Source organism: Rutilus rutilus (genome assembly GCF_951802725.1).
Source record: "Rutilus rutilus genome assembly, chromosome: 20".
Lineage (NCBI taxonomy): Eukaryota > Metazoa > Chordata > Actinopteri > Cypriniformes > Leuciscidae > Rutilus > Rutilus rutilus.
Window position 1 is genome coordinate 1866137 of NC_140225.1, and position 16332 is coordinate 1882468.

The window sequence follows — 16332 nt, forward strand, 5'->3', positions numbered from 1 at the left end:
GTTTACATTTTATATTATTTTAAAATAAATATATTATTTAATTAAACCCAATGTAAAAAAATATATAAACAAATATAAAATAAATAAACTTATAAACGTCCTAAAACGTTTCGATTTTATATTATTTTTGTAACATGCTGCAACACGTATTTTTAGTATTATACCTGGTAATTCATTTCTCTATGTGCGTAAGAGAATATACATTTATATAACTGTACTTTAAAAGAATGTTATTTTTCAGGTAGGCGTGGCCTATCGACATGCGTGGCTTTCGATTGGTCAATCCACTGTGTAGCGATGACGTTGAATTCCGGAAATCGAAACTTAATCGAACTAAATGATACAAAGAAATGAAAGTATATTTGTAAGCTGTGATGGATGTCAGTGTGAACTGACACTATTATTACCGTGTAAACCTGATATGAAATCACGGTAACGAGTGTTTTAGTGTTCGTCCGGTGAAGAAATGACGTTCAAGCGCTGATCAAGGTAAACATTCAGTGAAGTTGTGTCGCTGTCTGCCTATGTAGTTATTTTTAACAGTGCAATATGGAGTCTCTGTCAAGGAATTATATTTCTCTGCTGAATGAGTACCAGCAGAAGACACCATGCACAGTGAAGTATGAGGAGGGATCCAATGAGGGACCGAGCCACAACAAAACGTATGCAAATATCATTCATTCAATCAAAATATACATATAGCTAAAGTCTGCTTAGGATCAGTTTCTGTGCGGTTTGTGCAAATGATACAAAGTCAATGACTGTAACATTATTGTAACTGACAACTATAACTGTTTCGTGATCAGATGTTTTACTCTTTAATCTAAGATTCACTATGAGGGCTATTGTTAATGGTCAGCGGTTTCCTGATGGAACTGGGAAAACCAAGAAGGAGGCAAAGCAAAGTGCGGCCAAGAACGCCCTTGATGGCCTCATCAGCTCTCCCAATCCCGAGTCTGTGAGTAGATATGTTATAATAACACACACACACACACACACACACACACACACGTTAGGGTTTCATGTTTAATGGGCACTTTCCATAGATCTGATTCTTAGCAGTACAAACTGTATATTCTATGTCCTAAACAACCTAATCATTCTGTATGATTTCTGTTTGACTTCGGTCAAAAGTTAGGAGATATTAATGTTTGTTAATGTTTTTGAAAGTAGTCTCTTAATCTCACCAAGGCTGCATTTATTTGATAAAAAAAAAAAAACAGTAAAAATGTACAATAGTATTACATTTTAAAACAGCTGTTTTCTATGTGAATTGACAGTAAAGTGTAATTTATTCCTGTGATCAAAGCTGAATTTTCAGCATCATTACTCCAGTCTTCAGTGTCACATGATCCTTCAGAAATCACTCTCATATGATGATTTGATGATCAAGAAACATTTATGATTAATAATGTTAAACACTGTTGTGCTGCTTAATATTTTTGTGGAAACCGAGAGACGTTATTTTTCAGGATTCTTCAGTGAATAGAAAGTTCAAAAGAACAGCATTTATTATAAATATAACTTTTTTGTAATATTTATTAATTGCATAAATATGTATTCTATCTTTTTTATCAGTTTAATGTGCATTTGCTAAATAAGAGTATTAACCCCCCCCCCCCCCTTAAATCTTACTTGCACCAAATGTTTGTATCCTGTGTTTATAAAAAAAACAGCTAAAACTGCTTTAATCGCAATTAATCGCATCCAAAATAAAAGTTTGTGTTTACATAATATATGTGTGTGTATTGTGTGTAATTATTTAGTATTTATAAATACACACACATGCATATATATATATATATATATTTAAGAAATATTTGCGTATATATACTGTATATATATTAATACTTTGTATTATATATATAAATAAATATAAATATTTTATATATAAATTAAAAAAAACTTAAATATATACATGCATGTGTGTGTATTTATATATACAAAATAATTATGCACAGTAGGCCTACACACACATATATTATGTAAACACAAACTTTTATTTTGAATGCGATTAATCGTTTCACAGCCCTATAATAAGAAATAATCTTAGAAAGATGATGTGTGGCACTGAAGACTGGAGTAATGATGCTGAAAATTCTTCTTTGATCACAGGAATAAATTACACTTTAAAATATATTACAACAGAAACCAGCTATTTAAATTGTAAGAATATTTCACAGTATTACTGTTTTTACTGTATTCTTGATCAAATTAATGCAGCCTTGGTGAGATTAAGAGACTACTCTAGTGTGTGTATGTAAAAAACAAAAGTAGATATATATATATATATAGAGAGAGAGAGAGAGAGAGAGAGAGCATTCACAACATTAAATCTGTAATTAAAATGTTATGTATTTAGCATGAAATAGTTGTTTGAGTCTAGCACTAGCACAGCTGTGTACATATTTGCTATTCTATATTTAAAATTTCATATTAATTTTATTGTAATGTATAATTATACATGGAAATTCTTTTGAGAGTTAATGTTTCTGTCTTTAACTGCAGACGACGTCATCTGTTCAAAACATCTCCAACAACATGAATTTACCCATGCGGAATTACACATGTTGGCTCAATGAACATTCACAGAAGAACAGGTTATTATTCAAGGCCATTGAATCCACTAAGATGGATCCAGGAAACCCTACTCAGTGAGTGTTCAATACATTTGCTCATATGCTTGATCTTCGAATGCATCCAGAAGAGAAAAGAAAATATCTAGAAAAGAGAGAAAAGTACTTGTTAAATGAAACCTTTAATTAATTCCAGCTCTTAGAAAGAAATACAACTTGATTCCAGACTTCTCTCTTGTCTTTTTTCTTTTGCAGATTGTGTATTTATGTCTGTAAGTTTGTCTGCGGTGATCGAGAGTTTCCGGAGGCTTCTGGAATTAATAAGAAGGAAGCCAAAGAGGCCGCAGCTTCCCGCGTTTATGAAGAGTTATGCAAAACACAAAATACAGAGGTGACACAACATCTGTCTACTTGGATTATCTGTAATTTATGATTTGTGTTTGACATTCTGTTTTGCATTTAAGGTCTTTGACGAGAACAGCAATAAAGCACAGGGGTCAGAGGTCGCAGCTTGTAGGTAAATATTGAACAATTATAATGTCAGACTTTTAGCAGTGCTTCTCAACTGGTCTTTCTTCAGGACAGACAATTGCTCATCTTAAAAGAAGCTAAAAAATATTGAAATTTATTTATATGTTTACTAAGCCAATAATTCACATTATGTTCAACACAAGCCACGTCTATCCTCACTGCAAGTGAATCCTTTTTCAGTACAAACCACAGTCTAGATAGCTTGTTAGGGCTGAAGTTTATTGAGGGCCTAAATCTGCTCGATAACTCTTGAAACTTTGCAGAGGTGGTGCAAATTATGTCTGATATGGGTTTCAGAATTCGGTGTTGCAAAATGGCTCGATTGCGCCAGCTACAATATTTAAACAAAGTGCCCGGACAGCACATGTAACATCCCAAAACATCCCAAAAGTCTCTTGGTGCAAAACCCTAAACCCAACAGGAAGTCACGCATTTAGAATTTTTTTTCGATAAAAAGTTGGATCATCTTCATATTTGGTTAGTCTAATCTAAAGGCGTTTGCGATACTAGATTGTGAAAACAGTGCTTGTCTGACAAAGTTCGATGTTTCGCCATGAAACAGGACGTTGTTGTAACATACAATGTCCAGTCTTCCCTAAACTTGTTAAAAGCCATGGCCTGAAGACATATACATGCCAATATTCAGGTATAGTCATGGCAGGAACTGTGGCAAATATAACTGACTTTGACATAGTCCTCCTATATTTACCCATTAAAATGCATATTGTCCACGTTTACTGTTTTCCTAAGGCCGACGGGTGCGAGGGCAGTCGCTGCTTTTCTTGTGTAGTTTTGTTCATGCATATCACACAACCTGTTTATGTTGGCATTTATGTAATTTACTGAGCTTCTTCTAACTCACATATTTGTCTACTATTTTTGTCCCCAGTTGGGAACCACTGATTTAATAAGCTCTTTTACTATATTTTGCACGTGTTGATCTGCTTATTTTGACATTTTGTCCTTGATTTAAGTCCTAGCCTGGACCGTCTGAGTTTGAGTATTGCTGATGATTCCCGAAGCTCCACGGCTGGCCACAACTACATTGCATTTCTCAATAACTTCTGCCAGAAAAGCAAACGTGTGCATGATTTCAAATTAGTGGAGAGAAGAGGCCCTCCTCACAACCCAGAGTAAGTCTTGCACAGCCCGTCACAGTTCATATGTGTTCGATTTGGAAAGTAAAACTGACATTTGCTTCTTCAGGTTTGTGTATAAAGTTGTCATGGACGGGAAGGAATATCCTGAAGGACAGGGAAAGAGCGCAAAAGAGGCGAAGCAAAACGCTGCTCAGCACGCTTGGACTGAACTTCGTGATCAGTGTGAATGGACCACACAGGCAAGACCCTTCTGAAATTCAGCTTTGTGTGTGTAGTCTGTGTTAGTGTTGACTAATGCACATGCTTGTTTTATAATTAACAGAGTTCGGAAGATGACACTTCTTCACAAACCCAAGAGACGGCGTGAGTTTAAATGAATGAAACAACATGACCTGGACCACAAAACCAGTCACATGGGTCAAATTTTTGAAATTGAAATCTCCTTTAAAGTTGTGCATTTATGTTGGCGATTGTGCTGCATTCACTCAGAAAAATGTATTTGGTATATTTACGGGAAATTTACAAAATTTCTTCATGGAACATGATCTTTACTTAATATCCTAATGATTTTTGGCATAAAAGAAAAATCGATAATTTTGACCCATACAATGGGTCTGTTGGCTATTGCCACAGATATACCCGTGCGACTCGAGACAGGGTCACATATGTAATGATATAAAGATGCAATGCAGTTGAATGTTCATCTGTTTTATAGTAAATCTGAGGATGCACGACTCTCATCAAACAGCCCGTGTGAAACTCCCAGCTCAAGTGATAATGTCGTCTTCAAAGACCCATCTGCGGTCAGTTCTCCGATGGCCATAAGTCCTGTGAGTCCAGTCTGTGTTATTGGCAGCATTTGCATTTTTGACTTCAAGCAATAACGTATGAGAGGCTATTAGTTTCATAAAACATACTGTATTTTTAACATTTTATATTTGAACTTATGAAATACAAACTGTATTACAGTGTGTGAACCTGGAGCCTGTGAGACTGGATGTGAAGCCGAGAATAAAGTAAGCTTTTACAGTTGTTAAATGTCATATTTTAGATTTTACATCATTTTTTTCATCATCAATAATAAAAAAATATACATTTTCTTTTTAGATTAGCACCAACTTTTCTTCTGTCACCTAACGGCCTGGCCCAGGGTAAAGAGGTATTGGAACATTAACAAGTTTACAATAACAATAATAGTTTACTGTAACAATGAAAAAGTGTGGAGTGTTTAGGGAAGCAAAACATATGTGAGGTTCGGGTTGTGTATGCTGTGCTTCATTATATGATAGAGCTGCACGATTAATCATTAAGAAATTACAATCTCCATTCAAATACCCATGTGATCTTATTCCTAAATGACAGCTATTAAACCTTTGACAAGTACGATCACAGCGAACATTCAGATCTGCGATCAATTTGAACAATTATTCAAATGACCGCAGGGATAAAAGTTTATAGTTCGGATATAAATACTGATGTCTACGGTATCAAAATAGAGTTAATCACCTTCTTTTTTTAATGTAACTTGATGCTTCAAATAAAGAGGGTATCGATACATTGTGACTGTTAAAAAAATTTATTTGTCATTGAGTAATTCATTCAATAGACTCATTCAAAAACGCAGATTCATCCAGTGATGAAACAAGTGAAGTCTTTATGAGTGAGTCATTGAATATTTTTTTTTATTAAAATCTTTCATTAATTAAATAGATTGCAGCAATCAACATTTGTCAGAACCTCTAGTAAATGACATGTTATTTTGTTTAGTTGTCTATTCAAAATCATGATCTCTACATTTAACAAAACTAAATTTGTGATTCTCAGTTTATCCAGAATCGTGCAGCTCTCTTATATACGAGTATCCTCCATAAAGTAGTGGCTGTAAAATCTGTAAAATGAGAACCATGGAAAGGGAAATTCAAAGTTCTATTGAAAAATCGAACTTGGTGTTTATGAATCCAATTTCAATGCATCTCCAAAGATGTCTTTTTTTCTTTTATTTAATTGTTTCTTATATTTTCCTCCTCCAATAACATTCGCAGAATGTTCCTAAAATGAATGCACAGAATCTGGCAAAGTCATCTGGAGATCAACCTTCAATCCAAGCTGTAAAATCAAGGCAAATCATAATCTAATTGTTTTCATTTTTAACTATGCAGTTTATTACAAATGTTTTTGTCAATCAGTATAGCTTTTTGAAATGAGTTATGTTTATCTTTGTAGGTTTTTAGAAGACTTTGACTCAATAACTGCGATTGGCAAAGGTGGCTTCGGACGAGTTTTCAAGGCAAGACGACAGCTGGAGAACAAATATTATGCTGTGAAGATCGTGAAGGGTCGAGAGTAAGTCAATTAAAAGTTTATCATCTTAATGTAATTTAATTTGGCTTTTAATTGCTTGTATGTCTATGATGTCCAAGAAAAGGCACGATAGCAATATACCTTTTGTTTTTGTACTACATCTACATAATAGATAACATAATGTCATGATATCTTCTGTTTCTCCACAGAAAAGCTCTTCGTGAGGTTGGTGCTTTGGCTGATTTTAATAACGCCAACATCGTCCGCTACTTCACAGCTTGGGAAGAGGACACGGCGTACAGATACGAGTCTTCAGAGACCCTCTCAGAGTAATTCAGCAAAACACAACTCTTTCTAAAATGAACAAGCGCCTGCCTGACTAGGGCTGGGTATCGTTTGGATTTTAATGATTCCGATTCCGATTCTTATCGATTCCGATTCTTATTGATTCCTATTTTCAATTCCAATAAGGTAAAAAAAAATCTTCGATATCATTCACATTTATTTGAAGTCTTATTGCAAAACATTTAATTTTAGCTGAATACCATGAACAAAAATCAACAGGTTAAAGAACACTTACACAAGGAACTTTTGTCTTGGTTTAAAAAATACCATAGCGGAAATGACTAGCCTAACTAATATAAATTTCATGCATTATTAAAGAAAAGTAAATACTCAGTAATTAAAAAAGAACAAATTAAAAATTATCAATCGCAGCAAATAAATACAACTGAACAAAGATACGTTTTAAATAAAGTGTTTTAAGATTTTCAGGTATTCAGGTACACAACCTAATCAATTGAAAAATAACACTGCACTTTATAAATAAAATATACATTCCAAATATAGTGGAATGAAGAACAGTGAGTGAATTTTCTCTTTGTCTTTTGTTTGATTAGTGTTATTATAGAGACGGCTGCAGGAATATTAGGCTGCTGTCACCTTACGAGCTGCACAATATACTGTTACTCATGCCTGCAGCACAGAAAACAGTGTGCGAGTCGTCTTACGCTTGTTTAGTTTAAAATTACATTAAAATAACTTTTTCTGTGAGTACATTTTGGATGTGTGCGCGGCACAGATAACAGTTCACGAGTCGCCTTGCACTTGAATGGTTTAAAATCATATTAAAATGCTCAAATGAATCGATTTAGAGGAATCTAAATTTTTATTTTATAACAAGTATCCGATTCCTGACCTCAAGAATTTGATTCCAATTCTGGATTTTTCGATTTCCAACCCTATGCCTGACTGAAAGTGTCTCATGACTCCTCGACACAGATGCAACGCACTAATAGCAATACATATGTATTGGACTTTTTTAAAAAACAAAATTTGTTCTGCTAAAAATCCATGTATCTGTTGGCTTTAGTTCTGGCAGTGGCCAGGGGACAAAGTTCCTCTACATTCAGATGGAGCTTTGTGAGGGAGACACGCTGCGTGTCTGGATTGATAAAAGAAACTCTCCAAAGGAATCTTTCCCAGAGAGGAGAACGGATGCGGCACGGATCAGCAAACAGGTGCTGACGGCCGTTGTCTACATTCACTCCAAGGACTTGATCCACCGAGACCTGAAGGTGAGCACCTTGCTAAAATGAGCTTACATCAGGCTCGGACACAGCTCAGAAGAGTTCATAAATTGTGAATTTAAATGCAGACATATAAGAGGTCAAAAATATCCTGTAAGTTTCAGAACTCAAAACTTCCTATTTAGTCCAGAAACAACTTTTATTGAAATTAAAGTTTTGTCTCAGTATGCAGTCATAATGAAAGACCGCCTCTGAGTCTGCAGAAGAAGACCGACGCCCACTTCTACATCATTGCCTCTTTAGCCCCGCCCACCAATTAACACGTCATGTAGTAAATACAACAGAGTCAAAAAAGGTCTCGGTTACTAATGTAACCCTCGTTTCCTGAAGGCATCTGTGATATCATGTCCCGCTCCCGCCCGCAAATGCCCGCAAGACGGCAGGCAGGATGGATGTTCACTTTCTGTCTCACGAAAGGTCTTGGAAAAAAAATGTGTGCGCACATAAGTTGATTCCCCTCTCCATCATGCACAACCGAAAAAGACTGCCAAATGTCTGATTTGAGGTTTTGTGGGGTTTTTTTGTGTTTTTTTGTAGTAAATGTGCCTTTCTTTAGAGAAGTACTTACATCTCAAGCGCTTAGGCCTATATCTGAAGTAGGGCTGGGGTAAACGATTATTAATTAAATGATTAGTCAGGCGATTATTTTATCGATTAGTCGACTAATCTAAGGACTAATTGGAATTAATTATCCTGTCTGTTATTCGCATATCTCTCGAACCGTTAGTCTGATGGATATCAAACTTGACAGCTGTCTGGGCACGAGTAAGTGCAGTGCCAAGTTTGACGTTGTTTGGATGAGAAATGCAAAAGATATCGTCGGTAAAAGAAGCACTTAGAAGGTTGTGGTTTAAAAATAAACATTCTGACATAGTCAGCTACAATGTTTACTTCTGAACAAAATCCATTTTGATTAATTTGAGTAAAAAATGTGTTTTCTTTACCAAGAAAGTGGCAAGATGAAAACCAATTTTCTGTTTTAAACTTTCACATAGCATCTTTAGGTTATAATAACATAACAAATTCAAATCCAGATTTAGCCTTTCAAAGATTTATTATAAAAACGGATTATTTCCCCCCAAAAATGCAATAAATTCATGACTCTTTTTTTTTTCAAAATGCTTTTATTTTTTTATAAAAGTTATTTTTCATATTGAAACTGTTGAAAATACACAACAAAGTAAGTTGATCCACATATGACAGCCTCTGAACTCGGTCAATACTAATACAGGCACGTACTGGACTAAACATAGGCTATATTCAATCAGCCATCGCTAAGAAATGCCTCCTGAATTTTTTTGACTGCGATCAGCTGTAAAATGGCTTTAGGTCCTGCTCGGTATTCGTTGACTTTGAGTACAAGAATTGAAAGTTTTTTAAAATATCCCCTGGGGTTAACGTGACAGAAGTTTCATGCTGTCGTGTGAGAACAAGCAACAGTCGGCATTTCTCTTCCTCCCGCGTGCCTCATCTTCTTAATCTCCTCACGTAGATGATTAGATTTCGATGGCTTACGTCTCTTCCCTACGGCAGAAACCACCACAGGTTCATCAATGCCGTCAAATGTATTATTTGGTTGGTTTGTTTGTTGATCAAAAAGTACAAAGTAGAAAAGGAAAACTAGGATGCCGGGCATATTCAAAGCGCCGCCGTTACGGTTTACAATGCTGGTGCACTGTGAATGGTTGAGCGGATTTATCGCATTCTGCAGAGAAAGGAGACTGGCGTTCCCTTTCGAACGGTCACTTCATATTGCGTAGCTATACGCAATGGGGGAAACTCCTTTTCCTCGATTTACTGAAGCTTTTATGTAAAACGCATTTGCAGCTGCACAGCTAGCACATTGAGCGTCTGGTTCGCTCATAGGCTGTGCTGCAGCAACTGCACAAACCAATGGCGCGGGCGCCTCGGACATGTAACCAATGAGCATCATTACACGTCAGAGCTCCCCAAGGGGGCGTGGCCTTAGCCTATATCAGAGCCCCGAATTCGCCATTATAGCAGATATCACTCCGTCAGAGCTTCTCAGTCGTCAGGCAGCGTTTCAGCGGCCAGGACCAACTCCGACGCCGAAATGCTTCGGATCCTGACCAAGGCCGTCGCGGACATCGACCTCGAGGAGACGCCCCGTAGTCAGCTGGATGGCTGGTTTCTCTCGGGGCGCCAGCAGGCCCCTCGTCACAAACCGGCGCCATTTTTCCCCGAAGTCCACGAGGAGCTGACTAAGGCGTGGCGCGCACCCTACTCAGCACGTGTGGGTTTGTCTGTTTCCGCGACACTCTCATCAGTTGATGGTGCAGCGGAGAAGGGCTATGAGTCTTTGCCGCCCCTCGGAGTTTCCCTTGGCGGAGTGGACTCTGCCAAGGGAAAGACACGGGCTCACCGCAGGGACGCAACATCCGACTGCCGAAGGGGTGCGGAGGAACTCTCCAGGGTTCGCCTGAGAGGGGAACTCGACTGGAGCAAAAAGCACACATATCCGCTCCTTGGGACCAGTTGTGTGCTAGTGCATCCGTGCCAAGGGTGCCCTCGGTCAGGGAGTAAAACAGCTGACAGTGCGACATGTCCGGGGCGGCAAACAGATCTATCTGTGCGGTCCCGAAGCACCTCCAAATCAGCTGGACCACCTGGGGATGGAGTCGCCATTCTCCCGGTAGCACCTGTGCCATGAGAGCTCGTCGGCTGCACGGTTGAGCAGGCCCGGAATATAAACGGCACGAAGCGACCTCAGGGGCTAGTTGCATAAACATAGCCATTATATTAAGACAGTGTCTTAAGACTTAGTATGACCCACTAACAGTCAGTCAAAGGGCGACCAGTCTTACTTCTCGGTATCAGATTAGGCCAATCTAAGTTTTTCTGTAACTGACTTTAAAAAGATATGAATGGTCTTAAAGAAAAAAAAAAAGATGTCTAAGTTGTAAGACTAGTATTAGCGGTTTATGCAACCGGCCCCAGATGCTCCTGACTCCAAGGAGTCATGGCGTCGACTGACCGACTGAAGAGGAACGTCTCGGTTACATATGGCCCTCGTTCCCTGAAGGAGGGAACGGAGACGCCACGTCCCGTCGCCACATCTGCTGCGACCCGCCGGGGCAGCCAGCTCATCGGCTCGGCTCCTCAACCAAAAACTGAAGTGCAATCACACCTGCTGCTCATTATATACCCACACTGCGTGGCTGAACAGCTGATGCAAATGATTGCGCACCAATGTGCATTGGCTCGTTTTAGTTTAACTCTAAGTAGATTAGCCTCTCTTGGCTTCGGCGAAGCGCGTAAGTGAGATTCACACGCTTTCGGTACATTCAGCATGTATGCAGTTCATGCCCAGGTATGCAGGGGTAGTTCTGAAGCCTAATCCTGCATTTATGCCCAAAATAGTTAATTCTATCACTCCTTTTGAGCTAAGAGCTTTCTATCCACCACCTTTTGCTTCATCAAAACAGCAAAAGCTAAATGAGTTGTGCCCAGTGTGTGCTTTACGTTCGTATCTTGGGTGAAACCACGTACGGTGAAGCCGATTACTAAGCAGCGTTTGTCGCACTGGATAGTGGAGGCGATTTCATTGGCATATTCCAGTAAGGTCATGCGCCCCCAGCTGGTTTACATGCACACTCAACAAGGGGAATGTCAACTCCGTGGGCTCTCTTTAAAGGAGTCACGATACAGAATATTTGTGAAGATTCTATAAACTGGATGTTACAGCTCAAACTTTAGCACATGCAGTATTGAGCGTTGGAGTTGAGTCATGATTCGGGACTCATCCAGGCCTAGAGGCGGTGCTGTGGTTGGCAGGAGACTTCGAGGCAGGCTGTCTGGCAATACGAGAGTTAGGACATCCCTTAGTGTGACACCGAAACCTATGGTTGAAAGAGAACAATAGGTTACTTGTGTAACCCCGGTTCTCTGATAGCATTAAGTTGAGGTGTTCACCAGATCACCCTCCTTGCTGTGTGAAGCAAGTGTGCTTGTTTTGAATGTCATAATGACTAAGTGTTGCTCCTCTTATACTGAGGGGTGGGGTTGTCTGCCAGCCAATTGGGGCTGGCGTAATGTAATAGGGCTTCTGAGGAATAAGCAGAAGGGGCGTATCCCATAGTGAGACACCTCATTTAATGCTGTCAGAGAACCGGGGTTACGCAAGTAACCTATTGTTCGTGTTCGCTTCATTTTGAAAATGTTTACGTTGAAAATAATTTTAATATGCTAAACCTGTTACCCAATCACAGCAGTGGGTGTTTACTTCCAAGTCGTGAATGCATCATGTCTATCAAAACATGAAAAGTTTGAAAGAGAGGATCAAAAACAGGATAGAAATATGGCTTTGTTTTTTTATGTTAAAATTTGCTAAGAATATAAATGGACCTCTGAGAACATTATAAAATAAAAATAAAAATGCAGTTCATGACCTCATTAAGAACTGGCTCCCATTTAATCCTTGGGTGTGAATTTGAACTGAATTGGCCCACGACATAACGAAATTAAATGTAAATTGAAATGACAGCAAAATGAATTTAATAAGTCAATGCAGTCTAACTGAGGAAATTCATTAGTAAATGAAAATAAATGTATTAAATGTAATGAAAAATACATGCCTATATAAGTATCATTTCAAACATGAATTATTAATATGATCTAATGTTTCTGGAATGTATGTTTATGTTCATCAGTAATATATACTGAAAAATGAAATGTATTATTAAAAAAACAACAAATTATTATTTTTTACATTATAAATCAATTCAAATTATAATTACAATTCTACATTCTGTTTGCAACGGGAACTCAGATTAAGAAGGTAAATTTGAATCTGTGTTATCTTGTGTTATTAATGAACTATTTGTATTTAATTTATTTTTATATTTTATATTTTCATTTTAAAGTTTAGTAATTTCATTGTGTGCATTTGTCTTTTTTTTTTTGTCTTTTTTTTTTAATATGTTTATAATATAGTTATTGGGTTCATTTCAGTTATTTATTTCAAGCAACAACACTTTTTTTTTAAATGGATTTTAGTTTGAATTATTGATAATAACCCTGGTTTGAAGTGAAAAGAAATTCCCAAATCCTGGTTTCCACTATAACCCTGGTTTGCACACAGTTTTGATCGCTCTGTTTCTTTGTTTAAGCCTGAAAACATCATGTTCAGCAGTGATAGAAGAGTGAAGGTTGGAGACTTCGGCCTCGTGACTGCAGCAGAAAATGAAAAGGATGAGCCTCTGCTGGAACGGACTAAACGAACAGGAACCCGTAGTTACATGAGCCCGGAGCAGGTGAGTCATTCAGATCAACATGAAACGCTGTTCACAACCCATAATCCAAATAAACACTATTGGAGTGTTCAGTGATGAATCATGCACAGGAATTTGCATTTAGAAAGTAGAGTTTATTTTTGATTTCATCTTGATTATAATGATTCATACAGTGTTTAAATGCTTTTTATTGTTGCAAACTGAAATGTAGGCGAGTCAAACATCCTATGACAGAAAGGTGGATATATACGCTATGGGCCTCATATATTTTGAGCTCGTCTATAATCTCATCTCAGCGCATGAAAAGAAAAAGGTTTGATTCATCTTTTAGACCTTTATATAATAAGAATACAATCTATGCATTCATCCTAAACTATATCTGGTATGTTATAAGGATTTAAGTATGTCTTTTTTTCTTTTTTTTTTTGTGACTTTTAGATTTGGGGTGATATAAGAAATAGGGTTTTTCCACCTAAGTTCTCCGAGGAATTTAGCTTTGAGGTGAGTGTAATTTCAGGATCAAACTATTGAAATTGAGCATGCTTTTTCTTTTGTGCAAGTGCTGAACATATGCTGAAATGAACAATGCCTGGGTCCGTGTACTTTTGTGTCCATTCCTTTTTCCTTTTTTAACTCGTAATTGAAAAACGAAAAACATGCTTTCCTCTTTATTCGTTTTTAGACAGGTGAAAAAATATTCACATACAAACTTATTGTCCTTATATACAATGCTTATTTAATTGAAAATCAAATAATTGGCATACAACTTTTTTTTCCGTTTTACAAAAACACACGAAATTTGATTTCTGCATTTTATTTGTGCATTTCATGGTATGGTCGATGAATTGTCCGGAGGGTTCGTCCAACCCGACTTTCTGCAGCTCGAATTCCCTTTGCTGCCAAATAACCGGTCATCAATTTACGACCGTAGGTCGGTCCTGCCTGTAGAGTGGTGGAACAAATGAAATGGAACACAATGGCCTGGTTTCACAGACAGGGCTTAGACTAAGCCAAGATTAGGCCTTAGTTCAATTAGGACATGTAAGTAGCTTTTATAAACGTGTTTTCAAAAAAAAAAAAAAAAAAACCTTACTCGTGTGCATCTTGAGACAAAAGATCTCAAGGCTCTATCTGACTTAATTTATCTCAGTGCAAGTTGTTTTCAGTTAAAACAGCTCAAACTTGCATTTTAGTCTGGGACTAGCTTAAAGGGATAGTTCACCCAAAAATGAAAATTCTGTCATCATATACTCACCCTCAAGTTGTTTCAAACCTGTAAGAATTTCTTTTTTCTGCTGAACACAAAAGAAGATATTTTGAAAAATGTCTGTAACCAAACAGTTGATGGACCCCATTGACTTCCATAGTAGGAAAAAAAAATACTATGGAAGTCAATGGGGTCCATCAACTGTTTGGTAATAAAGGGGCAAAAAGTCATAAACAAAAATCTGACAATACGTCAATATTTATTTATTTTGCGCAGCATTTGGTGTGTACAGTTCAAATTCAAATGTTGGTGTTCAACTTTGCGTTTTAAAAATACAGCAACCGTTCATTTTTCGTTTTTCAATTACGGGTTAAAAAAGGAAAAAGGAATGGATGCAAAAGTACACGGACCTGCCTGCTATGATCACTTACTCAAAGATGAGCGTTATCTAACATGCTGTCTCTTTTCACGGGTGATGCTGACGAAATAGCACAAGCTCATAGAGCGAATGTTGAGCGCCAGTCCTAAAGATAGACCAGACGCCACAGAGCTGATCAGAGAACTGGATCAATCACAGACCTGAAGACGGATAAAGACATCAAGACCTTCTGATGAGATCTCTTCTTCTCTTTATGCATTTATAATTATAGCAGTTGCTTATACTGTAACATTTCAGGTGAAGAAGATGCTTCTATAGAGCAACTTACAAACAGTGCTTTAGATCCAGACTGATAGTCAACAGATGGCGAGTGTGCAATTCAATCTAAAGCAACTACATTTTTAAAAATGAAAATTGTGTCATCATTTACTCATCCTCATGCTGTTTTTTTCCATATATCAAAGTGTGTTCCACAAAAGAAAGAAAAATTTGTGTTACAAAAATTACAAAATGTGCAATTTACATAAACTCTAAAACTCTAAAAACTCATTTCTGATTCAGTCCGTTTCTTATGTGCATGAATTACATTTGGAACAGAAGTTGAATCTGTCAGCTTTTGTTATTGTGTCTGTATTGCATAATATTCTAGAGCTAAAATCATGGAGGTTTTAAATCTCGTCTACAGGTTATGGAATCATATGAGAAAAAGTGGTTCATTTGGGGCAATATTTATTTTCCTCTTTTACTGTTTGTGAATCTGATTTGATATTGTTGGCATGTTCCTGTGCAAATAAAAATCTTTAACTGTACATAAACACTTAAACTGCCTGGCTGTCATTGTAAATAAGAATCATATTGACTGCATAAAGGTCAAAATAAATGCAATGTGTCAAGATAAAAATGTCAAAATTAGGTTGACAGCTGATCAAAAATATTAGCAGATCATTCCAGAACCTGTAGATTTAAGAAGTTTAGTTTTTAAGTAAAAGTGTTTTAAGTGTTTAAAATTTTGATATCGTCACCTTCCTAAAATAATTGCCCAAGTCATTTTGATGATCAAATAACTTAGGCAACTATTTTATGAAGGTGACTTTTTAAAAAAAAATTATTGAAGAAACGTATGTAAATATACTAATACATTCAGGAGAACATAGAAAAGGTAAAACAAAAGACAAAGGATACAGAGTAATTACAAATTAAGTACCTTATACCTTTACATAAGGAAACAATACTAACAAAAGATAATAATAATAATAAAAAAATTAAGTAATAATAATACAAATAAAATAAAACAATATATGACAGAAAGCTGGTTAATCCTGAATATCAGAGCCATTACAAAATAATTGTTCATATAGTTTCAGGAATCTATCACATTTTTTATTGCTAGTTAAACT

At 36.9% G+C, this 16332-nt stretch overlaps 1 pseudogene across 1 annotated transcript; it reads left to right on the plus strand.

Annotated features, from left to right (window-relative positions):
* The first annotated feature begins 187 nt into the window (after positions 1-187).
* On the plus strand, positions 188-15749 carry LOC311279349 (interferon-induced, double-stranded RNA-activated protein kinase-like; annotated as a pseudogene). The gene is made up of 19 exons (XR_014630338.1): positions 188-662; positions 829-958; positions 2509-2654; positions 2832-2967; positions 3041-3093; positions 4082-4240; positions 4314-4446; positions 4530-4570; positions 4923-5037; positions 5177-5223; positions 5315-5366; positions 6250-6326; positions 6431-6550; positions 6718-6837; positions 7881-8085; positions 13227-13370; positions 13561-13662; positions 13788-13850; positions 15047-15749. The product of XR_014630338.1 is annotated as an interferon-induced, double-stranded RNA-activated protein kinase-like (transcript).
* Positions 15750-16332: the final 583 nt, after the last annotated feature.